Raw genomic sequence first — 27,920 nt, forward strand, 5'->3', positions numbered from 1 at the left:
TTCTGAACAGATATGAGGAGCTGTGAGCCAGCTAACGGCTGATGTGTTGGGCCAATCACGAAGCGTCATTTCTTGACTGGCAGCAAAACAACCAATCACAGCAGTGCTTCTATGGCTGGCTCTGTCCAATCACAAACAAGAAGTGTTCTCCCTAAGGAATACCCTTTCCGTCCAATGTGAAATGCTGTGGTGTTTTCTGAAATGCTGTTGTGTTTTGTGAAATGCTGTGGTGTTTTCTGAAATGCTGTTGTGTTTTGTGAAATGCTGTGGTGTTTTCTGAAATGCTGTTGTGTTTTGTGAAATGCTGTTGTGTTTTGTGAATTGCTGTGGCGTTTTGTGAAATGCTGTGGTGTCTTGCACTTCAGGGCCACCGTAGGCTAGCATATTGGACTCAATTTACGGTGGCCCTGAAGTGCACAAAACACTACAGCATTTCACAAAACGCCACAGCATTTCAGAAAACACTACAGCATTTCAGAAAACACCACAGCATTTCAGAAAACACCACAGCATTTCAGAAAACACTACAGCATTTCAGAAAACGCCACAGCATTTCAGAAAACACAACAGCATTTCAGAAAACACCACAGCATTTCACATTGGACGGAAAGGGTATTCCTTTAGGGAGAACACTTCTTGTTTGTGATTGGACAGAGCCAGCCAGAGAAGCACTGCTGTGATTGGTTGTTTTTGCTGCCAGTCAAGAAATGACGCTTCGTGATTGGTCAACACCCGACAGTGAAATATGTCCCAACACATCAGCCGTTAGCACACACTCAGAGCTCACAGCTCCTCATATCTGTTCAGAAACTGGACAAAAGTTAAACATGTACAAACCACAGACTGTCTGTGTCATGGCGAATACAGTCGCTGCTTTATTTATGTCTGTATGACGTTGTTGTGAGTGTGGACGGAGCAGCTACAGGTTAGTTTAGCCTGATGGATCCGATTCCATTCAGAAAACACACATTTTAAAAGCTTTTGGCCTGCCGTCTTATCTGCAGACTTGTCAAAGCGTTAATTTATGGTTTTTTACGAACTGTTATCAGTATGTAGTTGCTTCGGCATCACTTTGAAACGTGTATTACAATTAAATCACGGTCAAATATGTTCATTTTGTTGTAGTTGGTATTTCCCATAGGATTTACATGGAGATACGCCCCGCCCCCTCTCAGCGCCTCTTGTTTGAATGACAGGAGCAAACACAGCGATTAGAGCGATGCGAATATTGGGTGGTCTACCATAGTATTTACATGGAGATAAGCCCCTTAAAAACCATGAATTAATAAAGCATTCATTATGTGTTTACTCCTGTCATTCAAACAAGACGCTGGAGAGGGGGCGGGCCGTATCTCCATGTAAATCCTATCGGAATCGGATTGATCAGGCTAAACTAACCTGTAGCTGCTCCGTCCACACTCACAACAACGTCATACAGACACAAATAAAGCAGCGACTGTATTCGCCATGACATAGACAGTCTGTGTTTTTTATATGTTGAACTTTTGTCCAGTTTCTGAACAGATATGAGGAGCTGTGAGCTCTGAGTGTGTGCTAACAGCTAACGGCTGATGTGTTGGGCCAATCACGAAGCGTCATTTCTTGACTGGCAGCAAAAACAACCAATCACAGCAGTGCTTCTATGGCTGGCTCTGTCCAATCACAAACAATAAGTGTTCTCCCTAAGCAGGGGCGGACTGGGACTACAAATCAGCCCGGGACACTCGACCGGCCCACTTCGGTACCGCCGGCCCACCGCGGTACTGCAAGTAAATACCGCTAGTAAATTGTCGACGGGGGGTAGACAATTTACTAGCGGTAGACATTAAGGGTAAATAATGTCTACCTCCGGGCCGGTGGACTTGTATTATCACTGGCCCGGAGCATTCGTCCAAAAAAAAAATCGACTAATAATGAAGAAAATTAACACATTTGTTGCAATAGTAATTTATGCACTAACTAGCCTACATTACTACTTGTACTACAACATTTTCAGTTCTTCCTCATTTTCCTCAATTGTTCATATTTGGTTTATTAAAATAATGATATTGTGGTCATTGTTAAAAAATGTCTGCTATTATTATGAGTAGCCTATTATTATTTGTATAATGCACTTTCTGCCTTCCTGTCATTAGGAGTTAGACATGTAATGGCTATGTAATTGATTTGATTAGAACCTTCATTATCCTAAACTGCTGGGACATTTCGCCAATACCTTTATATTGTCTACTCTTCACTTACTTGTCAGCATAGGTCGGCATTGATGTACAGAGCCGACAAAATACCTTGTTTATATTGGCATCATATTGAGAGGTGCAGCCAGTGACGCGTCATAAAACCAGGAAGTAAGCTGCTGGTTCCCTCGACAAGGGTTTTGGAAAATAGCTGGAAATAAGGTCTGTGGAAAACAAACCTGTTTGATAAATGCACGTTTTGTTCAGCCGGATAATCTCCACATGTCTACCCTACTTTTATAATGTTCGAATCATAAATCTAATCGATAGATTATAAAAGGGTTTTAGGACGCGTCACTGCAGCCAACTCCATCGATCAAGCTGGCTGAAACTTTCTCTCCCTCTTCTTCCCATACTCCCTGTCACTCTCCTTTAACTCTTCCGGTGACTTTCTTTGATTTGAAGATTGTTTTTTGGCCGGTTAACGCTGGTATTAAAAACATTTGGCGAATGGGTAGGTGATCTCACCAGAATGCGTGACTCCACCACGACTCCTTAACACCACAATGCCTGGTGGAGTCACAAACTTTGTTACATTTACGTGTCGGCACCAGCAAACAACCCCAATGTAAAGTGAATGAGACTCCTTTGTCGTGGTGCACATACGCATTTCTACAACGTCCCGCAGTGAGCTTTTATTCTATAAAACGTTTTTTAAATCTACTTTATAGCTTGTAGTAACTCACGGGAGGCTTCTTTTATTTTATTTGTATTCATAACAATTTTTATTTTTCGTCAGAATGTAAGAATTACATTAGTTACGAATTTGTGTTCTCAAAAAACAGTGCATTGTGTGTAATGCAACTGTGATTTTTATTAAATTAGTTACTTTTTAAGGAAGGCCAGAGCTTCAGCTGTGTCAAATAGATTGTTCCCTTTAGTTAACGTTATTTAAAAGATAATGATCATGTCCCCTGTATTGTATTACGAGCGTCCATTCCCATTGGATAACGGAGAATTTTACACCCGGAAGTAAATAATCTCCTTACTGTCGATTGATTTTACAGTGATATCTGCACTACTCATCGACTAAAAAACATCAAATTGTCCTTGTTAATTACACAACATTGATTGGTTTGAATTGTGTACAATGCTTTTGTATTTTCCCCCTTTGATTCGGAGAAACAAATATTTTTTCGGAGTTTTTGGATGGCAGAAGACACTACACTACCCAGAATCTTCAGCTATCGTTTGGGACTACACCATGTGCTTAGCTTGACAAAGGAGCCTCATTCACTTTACATAGGGGTTGTTTGCGTGGTGCCGACAGGTAAATGTAACAAAGTTCGTGACTCCACCACGCATTGTGGTGTTAAGGAGTCGTGGTGGAGTCACGCATTCTGGTGAGATCAGGTTGGTGGCGCGATAGTCTGTAGTGAAGGAGCGCGCTCCCGCTCACGGGAGCCTGCTCCTGCTCCCGCTCCCGCTCCGCAGCAAACAGCTGTTTGCTTTTCACCCAACAACGACAACCGACTCACGGAAGGCTATGTTGTAGCGTTGATAAACGAAACAATTTAACTAAATTGCTAGTCAAAATATCAATACCACAGGACAATTTTAATTTTAAAGCAATATTTTTAGTGGCCCGAGCGGGCAAGTGGAAAGTAGCCTACGTTACGCTGGCCCGGGGTGTCTAAATAGTGCTTCCGGGCCAGCGGGCAGCGGGCCATTTAATGTCGAGCCCTGCGGCTTACCGGCCGGCCCACATCGTCCGACCGGCCCACTTCAGTACCGGCCCATCGGGATTCGTCCCGATGGCCAGTCCGCCCCTGTCCCTAAGGAATACCCTTTCCGTCCAATGTGAAATGCTGTGGTGTTTTGTGAAATGCTGTTGTGTTTTGTGAAATACTGTTGTGTTTTGTGAAATACTGTTGTGTTTTGTGAAATGCTGTTGTGTTTTGTGAAATGCTGTTGTGTTTTGTGAAATGCTGTGGCGTTTTCTGAAATGCTGTGGCGTCTTGCACTTCAGGGCCACCGTATCAATTAGCTGTGGTGCTAACCTTCAGCTGACAATGGACGATAGGAAACAAAACAGGCACTGGGTGATCAGGAAAAGTTCAGATGCACCTCAATGAGGACCTCAGGACCTTCTTCATTAATTGCCATCTGGTTTGGAGTAGCCTCATGGAGGTAAGTAATACTTTTTGTTTTTACTTCAAGACACTGGTACTTGCTTACCATGCTGCGAATGGATCTGGCCCTTCCTACATTCAGGACATGGTTAAACCGTACACCCCAGCGCGTGCACTACGCTCTGCATCAGCCAAACGACTCGTTGCGCCCTCGCTGCTAGGGGGACCCAAATTCCCATCGGCGAAAACACGTGGGTTTGCTGTCCTGGCTCCAAGATGGTGGAATGAGCTCCCCATTGACATCAGGACGGCAGATAGCTTGCACATCTTCCGGCGCAAACTGAAAACTCATCTCTTTCGACTCCACTTCGAGCGTTAGAACTATTAACGAAGCACTTTTATACTAATAAAGGACTGGCTTACCTAAAGCCAGTTGAGTAGCACTTGAAATGTTTGGCTCTATGAAACCTGATGTACTTATATGATTCTGTTTTCTTCAAGGTTGTGTCTTCCTGGTCGAATGTACTTATTGTAAGTCGCTTTGGATAAAAGCGTCAGCTAAATGCAATGTAATGTAATGTTATACATTTTTATTGATAATTGAAATCACACACACGAACAAAGGATTCAAACGGCAGTGGTGCATTTACTAGTGCTTTACCTAAGTAGAAAATGAAGGTAATTGTAATTAACTTGAGTATTTTCACAAGATGTTGCTGCCTGATACTTTTACTCCACTACATTTTGTAAGCAAATATTTTACTTTTTAAATGTTCAAATAAACATCTGTTTGTCAATGCCTTCTACATTGTACAGATTGAGTTACTAAATTAAGCCACCTAGTATAAAGTTAGTCAAATAAACCCCATGTAAACGTGCAGCAACATTGAAGAGGTGAACACATTAAAATAACAAATATCTGGTTCTTAAATTGACCATTCTGCATAATTTTATATTGGATATTGACATGAAGTCTTAATTCCCTGTTTCACAGACTGTCAGAAGTGAGGCCGAGATCTCATTCCTTGTCCATGTCATGTCACTCATTGATTCCAAATAAATACTAGATATCATAACACTGGACAAACAAGACATCATTTTTATTGTATTTTTAGAGCTTGTTCTGTTTTATTCTAATATTGTTATAAAAACCGTTTTTATTGAAATGTGAAATGTTTTTTTTCAATAGCTTAGAATCCCAGTTTCAATATTTAGCTCCATCAGAAGCTTTAGAAACCCATCAGTAAGATATCAGGCTTGGTGGCCTGAGACTCTCATGGTCCTTGGGTCTAAAAAAAAAGTAAAGACAGGTGGGGTAACTGGTATTTAGGCCATCCAAGACCTAGTTTAGCCTTGTGTGAGGGTGAAACAGATGTAAATGAGCTTTTAAGCTGTGGCTAGTGAAGCAACATTCTCTGGAGCTACCTCATTTATCCCCTCATCCTCTCCTAAGCTAGGCATCCAGACAGTCGTTTGAGGCTTGTGGCTGAGTTTTTGGAAGCGAGGGAGTCATTTGGGCCGATGACCCAGATGCCCTGATCTTCTGTCCATCATGCCTCTGTTTCAGGCCTGAAATACGCTCAGCTCCCAGAAGCATGCCTCAGGAATGTTCTGACTAATATCCCTATGGTCTGCATTGGCATGATACAAAAAAACATATCTTACCTGTTAGACTGCAAGCTCTTCTCTTCTCATTGTAAAAAATAGATTTTCTTTGGCGTGGATTTTTTAAAGACAGATTTGCCGTAATATCTCGAAAGAGATATAGCGTCGGTATTTGCGTTGTCGCACCTAATCTAGTGTGTACCCTTCATTTTAAAAAAAAAAGCTAGTGGCTGTTGGCTTACAGTTGCCATGGTTTCTTCTGTTTTGATCATTCTTATATAATGTTATTGGTGGCTGGTTGCTGTGAAAAATGAACACACACGCTCTCAGTTTGTGTCAGTAAATGTTGCTAACCACCCCCACATCCTTTTCCTTCCTCGAAGAGAGCAGCCTGAGGAAAAACAACAGCTCCTCTCACATCATCTTGCGCTCTCTTGTATTCATCACACCCTCTCTCACTAGTTTTCTCTTTATCACCCTCTCATTCCCCATCTTGCCCCTTCCCCCCGCCTCCTTTTCCCTTCTCTCAGCTTCATTGTCACCGTGTTCTCTCCTTCCCTGCCCCAGTTTTACCTCAATCCACTCAAGGTCTCTCCAGTCATAGCTGTATTGATTTTTGCAAGGCCTCTTCTGTCATATCTCCATATCTCTTAGTTCCCACACTCACTTCATCTCTCTCTCCCACCTTGCAGGGTTGTTTCCATTTCACATGCAAACACAATCACACTCCCCCCTCTCTATCATTTATCGTTCTCAAGCTACATTCGTGAGGCACACACTCTATCTTTCTTTCCCTTCCGGATAAGATTATCCCTAATCTGTTTTCTACTTTTCAATCAATCTCGTCTAAAATACCTCCACCCCTCTTAGCTGTGTCTCACTCACTTTAAAACGACACTCCTTTTCCTCTCTCCTCTCCTTAGGTTACCTCTTTTCATGTCCAAGCTTTTGTTGTGACTTATTTTATGTTGGACTTCACACACACCGGCTCTGGCCCCCTGCTGTGGCTTATGAGCACGGCAATGTGTGTTTGTAGTGCCTTTAACGCGCTGGATAGCTGCAGAGCATTTGTAGTTTCGAAAGGCTTATAATGCCACTTTTTCTCTGATGGTGTCACTGAAAATAACACATTGGTCTGTGCCATGCTGAAGATTTACATCCACTTCAGACAAGTTTTACTGCTAGTTATTGCAAAGCAGCAGCCTAAAGAAAGGAACACCTTACTGGCATCTTATTTATTATCATAGATGACTGTGAGGATGACACACGGAGAAATCAATGGCAATGATATTCACCAAAGAAATGCCACAATTGAACCACAGATTTTGCAATCACAAGGTAAACATTTTGACCACACACAGTTTATTAAACAAACACTAATGGATAAAATACATCAAACATGAAATGTACAACTGAGTACACTCTAGAAAAAGCAAGCATGTACAACTTGATTGGAGTACAATTTTAGTGAAATGTGGCAGTGAGATGATGATTGCTCTACATGCCAGTGTGTTGGCAGAAATGTTTTCATTACTTTCGGATGTTTTATTGGTATTTCTGAGTATCCTAAGCCTGAATGTGTTGGCTGTAAAACACACACAAAGTGCACACAGTCCTCAACGGTTTTCTAACTTACAGACTTCAGGCTGTTCGAACATTGAGTCATGAACCTGTTCAGTCGTACAGAACTGTCCAACTTTGGGATGGTAGGGAGGGAGTGAGTTCTGCCATCTTGAGATTTGAGGGCCACTTCATAGGGCATATTTTTAACTTTGAATACTGCTACTTTAAATATAAGTGATTTGCCTCAGAGTGCTTGATGTAATTTCAAGCGGTCACCATATTTTTATATGAAAGTTCAGAATATGCCAGATGTTATGTCATAGCCTTCAAGCCGATATAAACCAGAAATGAAAGAGAAGAAGGCAAGAGATTAGAGGCACACCCTGAGGTACCTGCATGGAAGATCAGTCCATCAAAAACGTATTTTATGGTGCATGTCTCTCCTGCCCAGTTCTACTTATCACCTTTTAGGCATCTTCTCCCTGACTCACCCAACTTCTGTTTTTCTTCCCTCCCAGTCCCTCCCTCTGCTCCCACTTTCCACCCGGATCACGTCCCACTTGCTTTCTGTTTCTCTCTTTTTTTGTCTTTTATCTTGCTTTCAACTCGCTCACAACACATTATCCCTTTTTCATACCCTCCATGTGTCTATCGTCTATCTCCACGCCTCTGCCTGCTTCCAGTCTCCCATTTATTTTCTTATCCTTCAAATTCACTGTTGCTTTCCCTTCCCCACCACTCCTCCTACCCCCCCCCCCCCCCTGCACATCCTTCTCCTGCTGCTCACCACCCAGCTCACGTCCAGGTCTGTTTCCACTGATAAGACTCTCAGTAACACCCACACGCAGAGGAACAGATAACGATGTTGCCAACATAACGTGATTTCCAACACAGTTAGCATCACAGTTAACTGCTATTCCTCTCTTCCTAATATCATCGTTAATGAATGTGTCATCAGTGATCATTCTCTCAGAGCCAAATAGAGGTAGTGACTAGACCAGGAATAAAATGATCGAGGGAGAGGGGGAACATAAGATCTTTTATTTTTTGTAAATCCATTTTGTTTGGCACTGCATTTCAAGCAAAGTTATTTCCTGACAGGGAATGGCCGGCTGTGGTAGAGAGAGTTGTGAATAAGGTCCTCTGTCTAAGACCACAGGCCAAGCTACAGGGGATTCAGTTTATTGTATTTCCACACAGATAAAGTGCTTATTTTGGCGCGTTTCCACTGCAGCGGGTAGCTCGCTTTAAGCGTGCCGAGCCGTGCGGGGCCCGTTTTTGGTTGCGTTTTCACTTGGCCTAGTATCAGCTAGCGGGTCCTAATTCACAATTTTTCTGGCCCCATAAAATCGTGGTTCTAGGGCCAGGAACAACCAGGCTGAGTCGGGCTGAGTATGCTAAACTAGAGAGAGAATCGCTGGCAAGGGGGCTACAACTACAACAAGATGAACATATTTGACCGTGATTTAATTGTAATACACGTTTCAAAAATGATGCCGAAGTAACAACATACTGATACCGGTTAGTAAAAACCATGAATTAATGCTTTGACAAGTCTGCAGACAGACGGCAGGCGAAAAACCCTTTTAAAATGCGTGTTTTATAAATATAGCTTGGCTAAGCTAACGTTATATATGCTCCGACCGTCCACACTCACAACAACGGCCTATACAGACATAAATAAACCAGCGACTGTATTCGCCATGACACAGGCAGTCTGTGGTTTGTACTTGTTTAACTTTTGTCTAGTTTCTGAACAGATATGAAGAGCTCTGAGTGCTAAGAGCTAACGGCTGTGTTGTTTTTCTGGAGCTCTCAATGAAGATGACGTCACGGCTCCGCCTACACTGCGTTACTATAGTAACTGCCCCAGTTCCTAAACTGTAATGGAAGCGCAGCATTAAAGTGAGCCGGGCCTAATAAGGCCTAACCAAACCGAGCGAGGCCGAGCGAGGCCTGCAGTGGAAACGCGCCATAAGTGAACCACACTGAGTTTTTCAAGCACCAAAAAACAATAGGTCTGAATTAATACTTTATCCGACATCAATGTAGGTATTCTTGAGAATGACACAGGCATATTGTGGAGATATTGTGGACAATTTCATATTTGAAGTGAAGCAACAGTTTACATATTTAGTTTGGGACTCATTTGACTTGCTGATAGCTTTAACTGAACTTTGTTATACATATTGTCCCACATCTCTTACACTGGGACAAAGGAACACTTAAAAAAAGACAGCAACCAATGACTCTTGATAGACTTGAAAGATTTGAACCCTTGGATGTCACATGTATAAATTATTTACAAACAGCTTTATGTTTCGGGGTTTCAGACCCCTCATCCTCAGTATAGAGTTACTTGATGGGAAATAGCTCAGGTCATATGAGAAGCATGTGGTATTTGTGTGAGTGTGACCACAGTCCGAGATGTAATTCCCCTTGGCTCATCCCTGTCTGACTGAACGGGCTGAAATGCAGAGAAGTTGCCAAATGCAACAGTAATGAACAAGGCTGTGATTAGTTATATGACACAGCTGCTGATAGAGAGCATGCAGGCTAGACAAAAAAGGACATCCATAATGTATGCATGTTTCAATCAAATTTCCTGTTTCAATCACTGAGAAGTTGCTCTTGTTATGGATTTGATTAGCATATCTTTAGGTGCTTAAGCACAAGGTGACAAGGAAAGGAAAGTGTGAGCATTAATCATTTCCAAGTAGGGGTGTAACGGTTCACAGAAGTCACGGTTCGGTTCGTACCTCGGTTTGGGGATCACGGTTCGGTACAACAAGAAAAAGCAAAAAAAAGCCCCAAATGCATAATTCCAGGTTTATTGTTATTTATTTTGAACAGTAGTGCAAGTTTCAGTTTAAAAATAAGGAACTCTGACATTTTGAATAATTAACTGTATTAAACAGTTAAAAACAAACCACACACACACACACACACACACACACACACACACACACACACACACACACACACACACACACACACTCAGATGGCCATATTATTTATAATGGCTGATGTCAAACAAAAAGGTTTCATCAAGCTGTAAAACTAAAAAGAATGTCTTGGAAATATTACATCATAAATAATAAGAAAGTGTTTCCAGTGCGCAAAGTCGTTGAAAAACATATGCCAAAAGCTACCGTTATTTATTTTGGTCTCTCAGCTTTTATGTCTATTGGTTCATTAAAAACAGCGAGGATAAGCTGTTGAACTGCTGTTGTCTTTTGCCGGGCTCCGGTGATTGGCAAATCTGGGTGATGCCTTCTGATATGATTTAGCATGTTTGTCGTGTGTTACCATTAGCATACCGCACCGCTGTCTAACAACGCCGACACACCGTCCTCGTCCGATCCACCACTCGCACACTTCATCGTTATCGTAGTCCACAGGGAACCCGAAATGTTCCCACACAGCTGATTTAAAAGAAGCAGGTGGGTTCTAGCTCCTGTGTTATCTGAACTCTCCATACTAACTGTTCTTCTTCTTGTATTTTGTTCTTTTTGTTGTTGTACTTCTTCTTGTTCTTCATTTGTTGTTTAAGGGCGGCTGGCAAACAGCTTTTAGGCGCAATACCGCCCCCTGGATTATATATAGTGTAATGGATACTGCCCTGAATGACAGACTTTTTTCCCACTCGTAAAAAAAAGGCGTATTCGTCGTGTGACTGCATGTGCCGAACCGTGACGGTTCGGGACGAATACGGATACCGTTACACCCCTATTTCCAAGTGATATTAAAGCTTTACTTTGATGAGTATGCAACAATAGACTTAATAGCTCCATTTATCGCATATTCTTTCCTCTCATATACAGGTATGATTTGTGCCACTTAGTCTCGTACTTTATTCCATCCAAGCGATCTGACGCATTCATGTCCGACCCACGTCCCACATACTCTAAAACTCAAATGTCATCCTATTCTATCCTAAATGTCAGCGCAAATGAAAGTCCTCCCAAAAGTAAGGCTTCGAGCAAGGAGACTGTCACTTGGCTGCTGTTTAAGACCCACGCTGGTATTAAATTCTTACATACATTTGCAACCATCATTTTTAACATGCCCTGCACCCATTCTGAAGACATCTTATGTATGCAGTCGCTGTGCATCCACCAGGATATATTTTCCATTTTTCAAGGTGGAGCCATCAAAAAAAAAAAAGAATTGTCAACGGAGCAGCAAATTATTTCATGACTTTGAAGTACAAGATTTCTGGCTTCCAGTTTCAGCAATTGTGGGTGAAATACACAATATGACATTCATATTTTTCTTTCAACTATCTGGTTAAAGTAATGTCAAAGGCATGGTTTGGGATTTTGGAAGTAGGGTTGTATGAAGTACAAATGTCACAATACCAGAAATGTAGTTAATACCAATACCAGTGATATTCCTCTTTTCCTTGGCAGAGATTAAAACACAGTGCAGAACTGAGTCCTGCTGCAAGAGTAGAAGAGGTTTGTTGGAATTAACATTGAGTAACATCACCACAGGAGAGGAATCTTAAGAGGTGGATATCCCAGAACCTGAAAACTATAACATTTAGTGGAGAAGTTAGTGAGAAGGTACATTTTTGTCTGCTTAATGGGCAGGTGCACTGAGGCTCCAGCAGAGGAAAAACATGTGCTGTAGGATGTTTACGTGTGTAGGTGGGATTGGATCAGTGGTTGGAGTGGTGGGTGTTTTGCTGGACTTGGCCTCCACCAGTCATCATGACATGCCCGACCCCTGACCCGAGGGTTGCAGGCCAGACTTCTCCTTTCCTGCAATGAGCTGTTAACTGACCCCAGGGTCAATCAGTCAGGCTAGAAGAGTGTGTTTCTCTGTGTGTGTTCCTGTGTGTGAGTGTCTTTGAACCTCACTACCCTTTTGATCTGATTTACCCTGACAAGGCAAGACGACCGAACAATAAAAATGTCTATTTTCTCTCTCCCTCTTTCGTTTGCTCCCTCTCTCTCTGCATGCTTCAGGCTGAATGGGGGAGATGATTAAATATAATAAACCAACTAAAGAGATGACATTCCCAAGAGTAATTTTGGAGCCCAAATCCCCATTTTGGATGCTATTCTCATTATCACATTTTGGTGTTGTTTGTCTCAGAAAGCCGGAGCAATATTACTCATAAGACACTAGGGATGTAACGATATACCGAATATCGCGGTATCGCGGTAAATAAACGTCCCAATACCGTCGTGAGACTGACAAAATCTACCGCGATTTTTTTTTAAAATACATTTTTTTTTAAATATATTTTTTTTAAAACACTTTTTTTTGTTTTAAACCTTTATTTAACCAGGTGGTCCCATTGAGATCATCGATCTCTTTTTCAAGAGAGACCTGTCCAACATGGCAGCAAGTAGGTTACAACCAGAACACAAAGGACATCGTATTTACAGGGCTACATACATACCTAGAGACATTGACAAGTAGCCTACCAACAGTATATTTATATCTCGCCCTGTCAATAAGCCTCACCTTCTTGGCAAAAACTGTATTGTTTTTGAAGTGGTGGAGAGACAATGCACGGTTTGACCCACTGCTGTCACCCATGGCCAAAGCATATCTCCCCGCTGAGGTGGCGTTAGACTTTTTCGCTGTCCGTCATTTTGACAGACAGGATCGTAAAATGTTATTACCCGTCGGGTCTGAACAGAGAGAGAGAGAGCACGCTCGTGAACTGTCAACGGGGGGGGGGGGGGGGGGGGCGGTGTTATGCCGTGTGTGCATGCACCTCGCGGGAGCGCACACATCGTAAAGCAAAACCTCCCAGACATGTATTGATCTGTACGGCAAAGTACGGTTTGGAAACAATATCATTTCCTTTTGGAGGGCATGCATAACACCAGAGCCTCGCTGCGGGGAAACGTTGGCGCTGTTCCGAGTTTGTTCTAATCTGTCAAAATGACAGACTGCTTTCAGATTTTTCCGTCATTGTTAAATAAAATATTCGGTTAACGCGACCACTGCTGTCCCAGCAACATCAGTAGGCCTACCAAACGAGAGAGTTTTTTTTCCAGAGCAGGGGATATTGTAAATGTCCAAACATCCCAGTTTACCTGGAAATGTGGACATTCTCATATTTCTAAAAACCTGTCTGATGATGCTGAGTGAGTGACTAGTGAGTTTGAGTTGAGTTACTTGAAAAACTAAAGTGAAACTTGATTTATTTTATTGCAGGGTCTGATTATTAAATGTCCTTGTTTATTTGTGAGATGCAGTGGCACAAAGAAAATGCCTACTTTGTTTGGTAGTACTATAGGTACAAAAACACTGGTTTTCTTGTTCCAGTCTGTTACTGTCACTTTGTTTTTGACACTTTAAAATACTGTTATCCTACTAAAATGCTGTACAAATCAGATTTATTATGTAATAAAGAAACATTTTCCGAGTAAACATTTTTTTATTGAAAAAAAAATATATAATTTTCTTTTTCTCCTTTATTATTCAATATCGCGATAAATACCGTACCGTGGACTTGTTATCGCAATATTATCGTACAGTGAGTTTTTGGTATCGTTACATCCCTATAAGACACAGTAGATAAAAGGTTAAAATGCAAGCATTTCTCAGTTTGCAGCCTGTACTTGTTCGTGAGTTTTACAATCCTAATGACCACCAATGGGATCGACTCGGTTTTGACCTGCTAACCCCATATGAGCCTGAGGAGACCTTTGCAGTCACGACTCCACGAATCTGGAACAACCTGTTGGAGTAGATCAGGTAAGCCAGTTATTTTGTGATTGGATTGCTCCTAATAATGTCTATAGTTGCTATTATTTGTCTCTTAAGTTTTGATTTGTGTCTCTTGATTGTCACATAGCTAAGCTTCTTTTTCTCTGGAAGCTATTGATCTTTTTTTAACCTTGATGATTTTAAGTTAACACATTTTACTGATGTTCTTTAAGATAATGGCATCTTTGGAAATGGGGTTTAAAAAAGGTTATAGTGCAAAAGCTAGCCAGCTCAAGTGATCATGGTAAATATTTTATCTGCAAAATATCATCATTGTTATAGCATTATCATTGTGAGCAAATTAGCATACTGATGTTAGCAAAAAGCTCAAAGGCTACTTTCAAAGCCGCTTTCAGAAAAACAGCCTCTCCGTGACTCAAATGTAGTTTTGGTACATTGATGGAACACAAACTAGTGCTATGTCACGTTGTGCTTTTATTGGATGTGTTTTAAATTCCTAAATTGTAATTTAATAAATCTAACTTATCTATATTTATTTAACAGTTATCTTTATATATATTTCTTGGTTTTGTCTATTGCAAATCCCCAAGTAACTTAATATTTTCCTCTCTTTCAGGCTCAAAATGCTATCATCTCCTTTCCTGTTTTTCCACCTCTTCAATCTCTGCTCTCAGTCTCTTCGTTTTTCTTCCTGCCTGGCTGTTTAGAGAGACTCCCTAAACCGCACGCCCGAGAGCACACTGAATTGTGAATCCAAACAGCCGGAGCAGCAGCAGCAGATAGACATGGACTGAGAAAGGGGGGAGGGGGGTAGTGGGAGATAAAGAGTGAGAGAGAGAGAGCGATGAAAACCATGCTTAGCGAGAGAGAGGCGCTCACATTGAAGCAGGCAACAGCTACAGCAACAGCCCGCTCCTCACCCATCCTCTTTTTCCTCTCTCATAATCCCACATCCACGCCGGGGGAGATGGAGGGCGCCCTGACCCGCTGAGGAGCACTGTTTGAAGGAGAGGGAAATCTCCCCCCCCCACCCACCACCCCCTCCGGCGAGTGCCTGGATCATATCTTTGGACAATAACCAACAAGGAGTGAAAGGAGGTGTGTAAGCAAACGAGGCTGCCGGCGGAGGAAGGGAGTAGGAGAGAAAGAGGAGGATGAGTGACAGGTTTAGTACAGATGCCAGGCTCTGAGAGTGAGGCGGAGACAGACTGAGGAGCGGAGGACCGGCACGTGTGGAGCAGCGTCTGCAACTTGTGGTGCCAAGAGGAGAGGAAAATAGATTTACCTACGCACACAGCTGGACAGATGAGGAGGCATCAGGGACCACGCTTCAGTCCTGGGTATGTACATTAATACTTCACACATACTTGTTCATTTTATTCTCAATGGTTGCTGTGTTTTTAGCAATGGAGCACGCAGACATTTGAAACGCAACAGTGCATGTTTGTAGATCTTCAGGGTTGACGACTACCCACCCTGACAAGTCTCCCTACTTGCCCCCAGTTACTTTCAGCATAGGAAGAAGGATGAGAGATTGTGTGTGTTTGTGTCCCTGGTCATGCTTTCTTACCATATACATCCCGTTCTAACGGTATTGTAAAGCACTGGAGGCATTTCATAAAAGGGTTTCGTAAGCTGTCAGAGTGATTCATGTAAATAAACCTCCACTGGCGAAATGTTGCCATGATTCATGACGCCGGACAAATTAAGCAATACTCTCATCCCAGCACTTGTTTTTGGTGGCTGTAGCATTGCTCATTACATTAACTTTGTGCCCGAGTTATGTGCAGTCATAAGTTGTGACAAAAAATCTGAAAGGTATAACTTATATAGCTGCTGAAAAGAGATTGTAGCTAGGACTTATTAGTGCACTCTGATCTGAGACACATATAACTCTGTTTACCAACGCTACACTGCAGGGTTCCATGTATATGACATGCGTGGCAATGTGTTATGTCATGTTGTGGTAGGATGCATATGGCTTATAAAGGACTGTTCATTCTTTCATTCTACCCGCCCAACTATCTTTCTTCTCCCTCTTCCACCATCTGTCTCCGTTTCCAATTATAGGCTGTCACCTCTCCCCCTTTCCTCCTGATTCTATCTCCTGTTTCGTTCTCTTGCTAAGCAATTACCTTTACCTGACTCTACCCCTCCGGACAGCATGGCTGGCTAGGTTCCTGTCCACCTTTTTGACAGTCAAAGTAAAGGATGGGTGGTGATTTCATGGCCATTGTCTTAAAGTTGCCCAACCTGAGCAAAGAATAGCGTCAACACGTTAGCCACACATATTTGTGCTGCTCTCATTGGTTCAGAAAATATATGTAAATAGTATTTAGCTGTGGAGGCTCTATGCTTCTAATCAAGCAATCAGCTCATTATTGCCTGGTCCTCATTAACTTGTTTGGGTTTCTAACTTTATCGCTGTCTGCAGTTTTGTCTTTCTGACAACACAACGTTTAAAAAAACATACGCAGACAGAGCTGACAGCACATTGCTCCCAGCAAACTTTTGGTGCATCAAAAATAAATACTACCCATACAGCTCAATACTTTCAATACTTTATTGATACATATAGGTTTTTTCTAGCTTTTTCTGTTTATCCGCACTGGCAACAATCACCCTTTATAACCTCTTTACTACAATTGTACAACTCCTTCAGAGACGCACATATTTACATGAAAACAGGAACACACAAGTATAAACCTTTTAGCACAGCAGTGTGACAGCTTCCTGAAGGAAAGCATCACTGTCCTTTCTGCTGCTAATAGTGGGAAAAACTCAGCTGTATTTAGAGGCTTGAAATAAGGCATTACTGATGAGAACAACAAGAGGATGAGGACATGATTAACAGAAGGGGGAAGATGGGAATAGTGACCAAATTAAATAGGAGAAGATTGAGGCAATAATGGAAGAAAGTGAAGAATGTTGAGAAAAAAAAATAGTCCTGACTAAAATATGAGAGCATGTGGGCAAGATATTTTGGCCTCGGTGTTGAAGGGTGCGATGTCTTTTTCTTGTGAATGGACACGGCAGAAAATTGTTAGTTTTCAGCCAACCCTGGGGGGAAAAGGTGAAGAAAGACACAGATTGCCAGTGGAAGCGGAGGATGTTCATTTATTCATAAAAGCATTCTGCCTCTTCTCCTGGAAGGAGAATTGCAGCTCATTAGACGTTGGTTGATTTTGTTTTCATGTGGGGAAAGGAACATGAGTTGTTAGACACACACTGAGATTGTAAAACAACAAAGGTTAGCCAAATTATCGTCATTTGTTTTAGTTGAATAGGAAAACTATGCATATTCAATTTAACACTTTTCAATGTTTTGAACATTTATCCATTTTTTATTTAAATGCACATTTAACTCTGTCCATATAATCGTGTAACAAATTGGAGCTAGCTGGGTAACGACTGAGAAACACAACATTTGATGAGCATGAACGCCTTTAGCATTTAAAGCTGCCCTAATCAGATGACTGTTTGTATTGTGAAAGGTGTCATTCGCAGTGATGAACATGCAGACAATGATTATCATTAGAGCGTTTTAGTGGCTCTCAGGACATTTTAAGCACGAAAGATCCAAGAAGTGTCTGTGAGCTGACTCCTCGTCACAGACACAGTTAGCTATACTAAACTTGTAAACATAGTGAAGTATCAAACAGCTGAAGAGCATTTTATTTACCTCATTAGTTGATGGACAACAATAGAGCTAATAGTTTGCCCTGCATTTGTAATTTGTCCAGAAACATGACTCCAAATAGTGGATAATATTGTTTTATATCTGCTGGATATATAAATAAATAACTGTTCACCAACATGATAGTAGAGCAATAGCTCTGCATTGTTGTACTGTTTGTTGATGGAAGGACCACCACATGTTTAAATGGACTGCTTAGTGTCACCAACAGGACATTTTTTTATTTGAACATTGTATTATCACTGCAGGTTGTAATGAATGATGGTCACAGCAATGAATATAAGACACAGGTTGCATGAAAGCAGAACTCCTTTTAAGGATTTAACGCCTCAGCGGAGCAGGGACTTTGGGGAACATGGTAGTTACTGAAACACAGAAGGTTAGGACTTCAGGGGGAAAACTGAGTGCGATGAGAGGAGAGAAAGAGCTACGGCGGGCCATTTAGTGAGAGGATTTGATTGGGAAGGTGTGTGGGAGTGTTCAAGGATCTCAGTGTGTGCACGAGTGTGTGCATGTATGATGGTTGACCTTGAGAAATGCACCAAGGCGGGTCTTAACGGTTGTCCTTTGTGGAGGATTGCTGCTATAAGTATACTGAATGGTGATTGAGGTGTGTGAACAGAGAAGGGTACAACACCTACCGCTATCTCCCGGTACACACTCACACAACCTGCATGCCAATACACACACAATAAAAACAAAGGCCTTAATTAAACTGTTGAATTATAGCAGAGAGGCTTTCGGTTGCATTAGAGGTCACTCACAAAACTGAATGTAATGGTCTTGCTTCCAATATCATCTAGTCCAACACCATGAGTGTGTACTGAGGTTATTAGGCTTTTAAGATGTCAGCTGAGTGTTGTCGCACATGCTCAGTGTGGAATAAAGGGCATGATCTCAGTCAATAACAAACAAGTGGGCTTCTGTCTCTGGGAAAATAGCCAGCAGGTGGTAACCATGATTCCTCTGCAGTCTCACTGCTCTATTACAACTCCCCTCCCTCGCAATAAATTATATTTTCTTGCACCTTCCCTGATTTCCCCGTTCTGCCCTTTCACTTTCCATTTCGCTTACTTTAATTTACTTTCCCTGCTGTATTTTCTCAGACGTGACCCTTGTGCCTTGAGATTCTGTTGTTCGTTCTTCCACGCACACTTTCTGTCCGTCTTTCTGTCTTTCTCTCTGCCATCCTAAGCTTCCCATATTTCCCATCTCGCTCTCTCTCAACTGCTTGGTTCTTATGGGAAAAATGTAAGGTCCCCGGGGCATCTCTCGCCTCATAATTAATTTGCAAATAAATGCAAAATAGACTCTCAAATGGAAATTGGTGATCAAATTGTTCCTTTCAAATTATAAAAAATCCTTGCTTGTTCAGAGATAAATTGCCCTAGCAGGTTTGTCCATCCCTTTTCCTTCAACAAAATGGGACACTGTCTATAGACTGGTACAAATTACATTTGTAAATATTCTTTTAATGATACATTGCTGATCATAGTAACTGTTTACAGTTATAAAGCTTCTTACTTTGACACCTCTCTCTGAGCCTGCATAATAACAATTATTTTTTAACCCTAGAACACAGAATAAAAAACTATTTGAGACGAACAGTCTTTTTTTCACATCACATAACTGCAGCAGTCATTATCATCAAACTACAATTGTAAGAAAATGTGCCAGCTCAGTGAAAAGTCCAGTTTGGTTCTTAAAATGGAAACTAGACAGAGCAGACAATTGTTGACCTTCAAGCGAAGCAGACACATGTTGATGCTAGCTGGACTTCTCTATAATTCTCTGTTTAATCAGTACAGGTAAAGTTCCTAGTTGTCAAGCTGCAGATGATGCGGAATACTACTTTCTAAAATGTTAATATAATATAACATCATCATTTTGTCTGTGTTTATTTGACCAACTTTTGAGTTTGAATTTCTTCAGACCTTGTGATTTTGACTTCTTCTTATGATCAGTTTTGGTTAGGAATTCAGGCACATTCAGAACAGAAGGTTTTTGTTGCTACAAATATAATAATGTATCTCTAAAAAACTAACTTCTCTCCTAAAACATGTGACTTAAATGAGAACTTTGAGAGTTTTAAAAAATACCTTTGGCCTCCTAACAATATCTGCAGTCGTGGGTGTAGGCTGGTGAAAAATATCAATTGCAAAGGCAGGAGCCTCGAGAGGAGTTATGTCCGGCAACTGTGTGTGTGGCAAACCTCTCATCACCTGCCCTTCTTGAATTAAAGACTCGTGTTTCTCAGGCCTCATTAAATGTTGATGTGGTTCAGGAAGTTTGTGGCTCATCTCACCTGTGCTTTCCCGCCCCTCTGCAGATGTCAATGAGATTACCCTTTTCACGCGGAGGCGTGTGGCGCAGTGAATAGTGCGTTGGTGTTCGGATCAGGGGGGCACAGGTTCAAACCCCACTGCAGTCAGCATGTTGTTGTGTCCCTGGGCAAGACACTTCACCCCAAATTGCTCCTGTGGGGATTGTCCACAGTATTGAGTATGTAAGTTGCTTTGGATAAAAGCGTCTAACAAGTAACATGTAATGTAATATACAGTGGGGCAAAAAAGTATTTAGTCAGCCACCAATTGTGCAAGTTCTCCCACTTAAAAAGATGAGAGGCCTGTAATTTTCATCCTAGGTATACCTCAACTATGAGACAAAATGAGAAAGAAAAAAATCCAGAAAATCACATTGTCTGATTTTTAAAGAATTTATTTGCAAATTATGGTGGAAAATTTGGTCAATAACAAAAGTTCATCTCAATACTTTGTTATATACCCTTTGTTGGCAATGACAGAGGTCAAATGTTTTATGCAAGTCTTCACAAGGTTTTCACACACTGCTGCTGGTATTTTTGGCCCATTCCTCCATGCAGATCTCCTCTAGAGCAGTGATGTTTTGGGGCTGTCGCTGGGCAACACAGACTTTCAACTCCCTCCAAATATTTTCTATGAGGTTGAGATCTGGAGACTGGCTAGGCCACTCCAGGACCTTGAAATGCTTCTTACGAAGCCACTCCTTCGTTGCCCGGGCGGTGTGTTTGGGATCATTGTCATGCTGAAAGACCCAGCCACGTTTCATCTTCAATGCCCTTGCTGATGGAAGGAGGTTGTCACTCAAAATCTCACGATACATGGCCCCATTCATTCTTTCCTTTACACTAGGGGTGTAACGGTATCCGTATTTGTCCCGTACCGTCGCGGTTCGGACGTCACGGTTCGACCCATTCAGTCACACGGCGAATACGCCTTTTTTTACGAGTGGGAAAAAAGTCTGTCCCCCCATTCTGTCTCATAGTTTAAGTGTACAGGATGAAAATTACAGGCCTCTCATCTTTTTAAGTGGGAGAACTTGCACAATTGGTGGCTGACTAAATATTTTTTTGCCCCACTGTATGTGTGTGTGAATGTGCACCTGTGTCCATATCTGCCTTCATTCATTGAATGTTAATGCAGGTTAAATAGTATCACCTTACTTCTTAATAATGCAACTCAATAAGGGCCACCCACAGGATGCAGGAGTTTTACTTTCTTCACTTTTCTTTTACTCTGTTTTCCTATCTGCTGTGTGTACATGTGTGAGCATGTCTTTTTTTAGTACCTTAGATGCTGGTTTGGTTTGAATGATGATGTATGGGTTTGTGTGTGTGTTTTAACATCGAATGCCATCTGTAGAACAGACCTTTGGGCCAGGGGGGGACGTTATTCATTAGATTTAGCTGCATGACTTCTAGGCAAGAGCACTATCGAAGTGTGTGTGTGTGTGTTTGCACTCCTAGTCTCCTAACATACATAAGGTCAATCAGTCTCACTTGTATGCTTAACTTTTCTCCTCCTCTTCCTTGTCTTTTTCTCCATAGCAGTCTTTCGCTGTTTCATCTGTGTTTCTGAGTGGATGAACAGCTTTCTGATCCGTAAGGACTCTGTTAATGAATGCTGTATTGATATTGATTTCTCCTCTGATCCCTCGGTTTGTTCATTCGCAATACAAACCAGGTTTTCGTGCAATGTGGAAAGGAGGGCTTAGCTGATAGCCATGATGGAGTGTTGTGACCCGGTCCTGCAAATTGGATTTTAATGATTCAAGTATCATTTCTTGAACACTGCTCTCTGCTCGAGGCATAAATTAAAATGTGCTACCCTCTATGAAAGATCGAAGTAAAAAGGTCAGGAAATAAATGTTTTGCCTTTTTAAAGCTGAAACAGTGATAAAACACCCCAATGGGCATTTTACAGCATTATTAAATAATTAGGGCTGTCAGTCGATTAAAATATTTAATCGCGATTAATCGCATGATGTCCATAGTTTATCGCGATTAATCGCAAATTACATTTTTTATCTGTTCTAAATGTATCTTAGAGGAATATTTTTCAAGTTTTTAATACTCTTATCAACATATGAGTGGACAAATGTGCTTTATGCAAATGTTTGTTTATTATCATTGGAACAACACAACAACCTGGAACCTCTCTCTCTTCACTCTCTCTCAACCCTGTGTACTTCTTTGCACTGAGCCAGTTGCTCAAACAGACAAGCCTGTTTACAGTTGTCGGCGAAATGCCGCTCCTTTGTCTTCATCTCCACATAAAGAATGAGACTGAAGTTCTCACTGTGGGTCAAAATAATGCTCTGTGATGTGCAGTCGACACGTTGGATGCAATCTGAATTATCTAACGCAGCCCCTCGTCCTCAATGTTAAGCTGTAGCCACCCATTTAGCTATCGCTGTTGTTGTCCAGGCGTCTCCCTGGCAAACTTTCAAGCGTGGTCTGCCGCATGCGAGCTGTCAGCATAAGCTGTGTGCTTGGCTTGCTGTTTAAAACATCTTTTTTTGTATCCATATCTCTCGCTAGAATCTCCCACCATCCAACTAACTAACAACAACAACAACGTCAAGCCTTTGGGCTCTGAAACTACGGGGCGGGCCGAGGACAAATACACATGCGTTAATCGCACGTTCAAATAATTAGCTATTAACGCGTTAACTTGACAGCCCTATAAATAATGTGATCTTTTTCAATTACTACTGGGTACCACCCAGAGGAGTGACTTTTTACTAATATTTCCAGAAATATATGTTATAAGTAAGGAATAATTTGCAGCAAGGCATCCGGATACCGATCACTGTCGGTGTTCATTTTTTATATTAAATACACAATACACTTTACATTTTTAAATAATTGCATTGCCTCTGCTAAGAAAATAAATAGTATGTTTAACGTTTTACCAAGGGCTGGAGCTACGGTGACAGCAACGTTACTTAAAGCGATGGCAGCACTGATCAAGGTTTTCTGTAAATATCCAAGTCCTCTGACATTTTATTTTCCATTTACCAGTCTTTAAACACTTCCAGAGCCCAAACCGTGTTCCCGTTGGTGTTTTCTTCGTGACCCTAACCCTTTTTCAGGGGTGGTTTCTTTGACTTCCAGTGCTCTGTCTTTTGACCTCTTACCATCTGCTGTTTTTTATTATCTTTACTGGGACAGTTTAGCAATCATAAATCCAAAGTTTTGTGCTCTCCACAAATATAAAAAAGAATATTCAAAAAGTATTCCATATTGTTCTCTGATGGAGGAAACTAAACTTTGTTGTCCACAGCTGATGTTAATTTTACTAGATTTATTTCTGCGGATTGTTATAACTGCACATAGTCCCTGGATTATCCTTGCTAACGGTCTGTTCTCTTTAATAGCGATCTGTTAGTAAAAATATCCTGGAATATCCACATTAGCCAATCAGATTTGAGTATTCCACTAAGCCATGAAAACATTTATTATAATTTGTATTCCCTTACTGGTGGAATTGCTCAAATGCAGTGCATGTAAGGGTTCTATTTCTGTCCATTTAATGTGGTTGTTCATTTTCACCACATTAATCTTCCTTCACCCTGCTGTGGGAATAATTAGTTTGGGTGAATGTGTAGATGCACAGATTTTCTGTTATGTCCTTCAGCACTGACCCCCCACTCTACTCACACACACACACACACAGACTCACACACACATACATTTGGCTCTGAGGGAGCACAGATTCAGACATTATTTCTGCGTCACTGCTACACAAACAGGCTTGGAGAAGCCCGGGGACTGTTAACCAATGGTGTGTGTGTACGCACACACATAGACACACACTCATTCAGGCAGGCACACATGTGCGCCAGCCTCCCTTCAGGACTTGAGGCATGTGGAAGTCACTTGGGGATGCCAGCACATATGTGTCGCTTTGTCCTTTATAAGTGTCATGTATAATAAAGAGGCCAGTAGTTGAGTAACTGTGTGAATGTATACAGTATCTGCTAAAGGTTAGTCGCCTCTTTAAACTGAAGTCTCTCCTTGCTTGACTTCTTCTCGTGTATACAGCAAACTTACTAACATCTTGTGCTTCACTGCGTGGTGCCCTCTGTGTGTTCACTAGTTTTAGCAAAGCAGCATTTGAAAGCAAATTCAAGAGAACTTCCTATTTTGTTTAAAACAAAAAAGAAAACAAGCGGAGAAAAGAGGGCTGAATTATTTTTTGATTTTTGTTTTGTTTACTGAAGTAAAGAGTTTGGATGGACTTGCGTGACTGACTGTGTGGAGTCCTGTGTTCCCTGACTCGTGTGTTTCAGCTGCTTGTTAAAGTGACTTGTTTGTTTAGAGAGGACAAAAGCCTGTGGTGAGTTATTTCTCTTCATCTTTCTCTTATTGGTTCTCCTTCTGCTACCTTAGTTCCTCTAACTAACCGTAATAGTCTGATCATAAGATGACAAGTTTTGTCCAACAGCTGTTTTTGGTAAAAAGTTGATCAAGATAAGAAACAGTTTATTTCAGTCCTGTTTGGAAAGTTTCCCCAGGATAATATAATGCTAGGGGAGAAGATAATCCTAATTCTTATAAACCTTTTACCTGTAAAAGGGAAACTTGCAATACTTCCATCATAGTATAATTTGTTCCGGCACACTCCCGTCAGACTTTTGAAGCAATAAAATTGTCTCTGGTGTTGGCATTTGACTGTTTTGTTTTGAGCTCTTTGTAAAGATTTCTGTAATAGATGCGATTGACTTTGTTGAACTTGTTAGGTATTGATTTTTTGAGAGCCGAGGAATCTCATGCATGTTAAAGTGGACCACCTCAACACTTGTAGGGCCAGTGTCACCATCATATATATATCTGATTTTGTGAATACTTAAATGTCTAGTATTCAGATATGACTCTAAATACTTTCACGTACAGTATTTATCCCAATAAAGTGTTTATAAACTTTTGATTCATTCCTCTCCTTCTTGGTTTTCTTCGTAGCCTGTCAGCTTTATTCTCAGTTGATACAGTATGCTGTGTCAGCTGCACCTGTGGGTGTGGGGTTTTACTGAGCAGCTACTTGAAGGCATTCATCTCCACCTCCACTTTCTTTTACATTTTTAAGTCTTTATTCCTGGATCTCTTGTTTCCCCTCTCTCTCTCACTCTTGTTTCATCCTTGTTTCACACTTTTCTGACCTGGGCCCTCCACTGAACCCCACCTCACCCCCACCCCCCTGCTATTCCTCCTTCCTTTTAAAAATGGAGTCATGAATTTATTATATGAATCAAAATAGAGCAATGACTCTTTGTCCCCATCTCTGCATGTCATTGGTCTAGAATGAATAATTCAGCCACCGTGGTTGAAGTTAGGATCGGGGGGGGGAAAAAAGGGAATTATTTTGGAGCCGCACTATTCGGGCTATTTTCGAACGCCGAGCTGTCAGCGTCTTTCCTGCAGTGCTCACTCTTTTTCTTCTCGCTCTCTATCATTCCTCCCACCAGTTTGCGCGCTATCACATGAAGATAGAACAGATTCTTCTCTGTCTCCTTGGGAAGGACTGCGTACTAAGCAGATAGGATGGGATTGGAATTGCACAAGTCAGTGTGTGTGTGTGTGTGTGTGTTCTTGGCTGTCACCACAATGTGTTGCTTGATAGGTTTGTGCATCTTCCAGTACCAATCCCGAAGGATGTTTGTCAGTACGTCAAGTGGTGATTATGGATGCTGTTTTCTCCAGATTTCTGCTGAATAGCTTTGATGGCATAACATGCACCAGACAGTTTATTTCATCAGCCTTTTCCCTCAAAGACAGCCATTGATCTCATTACGGAGCGCTTGCTGCCTCTCTATCTTTGACTCGCATTCGATGTTTGCGGTTAAAGAAGTGGAGTGACACTTATTGAATGCCCCAAAAGGAGTTCCACAAGCCCTCAGTTTGCATGATGCTTGACGAAGAGGAAATCACAGGTGAAAGGCTTAAGTGCTTATTGCCTTACATCAGAGGGTCTGTATGGGAAGCAAAATGGTGCTGCCAGAGATCTGATTACCCTGCAAGGCTGGAACAGAGGCCACTGAGCGGTCAACCACCTACACATCCATACATGCTATTCACATGGACAAAAGCACATTGTGCACACATAAGGTCAATCATGCGCTTGGATACACACATGGATGCAGATGCACACTTGGATGATTATTCTCGGCCTCCTGGGGCATCATTGAAACTTTTCAGCCGTGACCTCGCTAAGAGGGAGAGAGGGAGCGAGATGAGCATTAGATGGGGCGAAAATGAGCTACAGAGAGTCCTTGAATTTTAACCGGATGCTCCCTGGGGAGAACTCCAATCATCTCTGTGTGTCTTCAATGCTAGCGTCCCATAGCTTTCTTTTCAGTAGCTCAAGCACCCTGACTGCTCTGATATTCTTTCAGGGGAACTCGTCTGCTATCGCACACTTTTGAGCTGCTTTTCGGGACAAAAAACCTTTGATGAATCAGTGGAAAAGTGTTTCTCTTATCCGGTTCTAGCACTGGATAATGACATTCGTCCTGCGTTAGCCAATTCTTTCAGAGCAGAGGAGGTACCAGAGGAGAAATTTCACTATTGGTTATCAGTAATGCGATCACTGTTTCAACTACATTATCCCTATGGTAGTGTGTGGGTTTTTTAAAGGGATATTTTTGCAATTTTATTTTTGTAGTTCTAGCTGTCCTTGGCATAAACAGGGGACTTAATGAGGTCAGAGAAGACAGCAACATTGCTATGTTGAAGAAAGGTTGTAAATAAATTAACAAATTGAGGCTTGGGGCTTCACCAGGTATTACAGGACATGTGTGCTTTAACATATACAGTATCAAGGCGTCCGGTGGGCCTTGTCTGAGCCCCAGTAAGTTAAACTCTTCTCCAGACGCATTACTTGACACTAGCTGTGTAGTGGGAGCTCCTGTAACTTTAGGGATTGGAGCAAACACTCACTATATTTTGAGTTTTCCAATATTCCCTTATACAAGACACAGATATTGAGATTGAGAGATAATTATTGACATTGGAAGCAGCAGTTGACAAAGCAATTTCATTGGTAGCTGTTCACATAATTTCGATTGTATGATAAATTCATTCTTGACATTAAATGTTCCCATAGTGCTGTTTTTTATCAGTCTGTTGGTTGGTCTTAAAACCCTCCCCACCCTTAGACGACCACTGTTTTCCCCTAGTAACATTTGGCATGGAGGTCAAGTGATTGTGAAGGACTGTTGTGGGAATGCATTACTTTGTTGTACATGCGCATAATCAATTGCAGCCAGCTATTGTGAATTTGCCTGTTTTCATAATTTCTAGCTTTCACACACACTTCTTTTTCAGCTATATGACCTTTCCAGAAACGTCCTACCTTGTGATCCCACTCCTCCTCTTCCTCCTCACAATGATCTGTTTCTTATCATGACCTTGCTCTACAGTGTTTACAGAGCCACATGTATGTGTGTATACATGCGTGTGTATATGGGGGTTTTTGTATCCTCCTCTGGGGTTTATAGTGAGAAGAGCATCCTGGAAATGTGATGATTGCCTTACAGTATGTCCTGTGAAGCACCATCTTCTTACATACACAGAGCTGAACAACACACACACACACACACACACACACACACACACACACACACACACACACACACACACACACACACACACACACACACACACACACACACACACACACACACACACACGGGCTGTGCAATTTAATCGATCCTGCGATATATATATATATATCG

The 27,920-nt window shown here is 41.6% G+C and overlaps 1 protein-coding gene across 2 annotated transcripts in view; it reads left to right on the forward strand.

The window, feature by feature from the left end:
• Nucleotides 1-4,218: 4,218 nt before the first annotated feature.
• Nucleotides 4,219-27,920, forward strand: part of LOC117532669 (leucine-rich repeat and immunoglobulin-like domain-containing nogo receptor-interacting protein 3) — a 51,327-nt gene continuing 27,625 nt past the window's right edge. Inside the window, exon 1 of one of the 2 annotated variants that reach the window (XM_034196075.1) lies at nt 4,219-4,364. The gene's annotated coding sequence lies outside the window, so the exon portion shown is untranslated. Of the gene's footprint in view, nt 4,365-14,854; nt 15,511-27,920 lie in introns of those variants that run through there. The other variant, XM_034196074.1, reaches the window with a different exon arrangement.

This window comes from Gymnodraco acuticeps, unplaced genomic scaffold (genome assembly GCF_902827175.1).
Source record: "Gymnodraco acuticeps unplaced genomic scaffold, fGymAcu1.1, whole genome shotgun sequence".
Classification (NCBI taxonomy): domain Eukaryota; kingdom Metazoa; phylum Chordata; class Actinopteri; order Perciformes; family Bathydraconidae; genus Gymnodraco; species Gymnodraco acuticeps.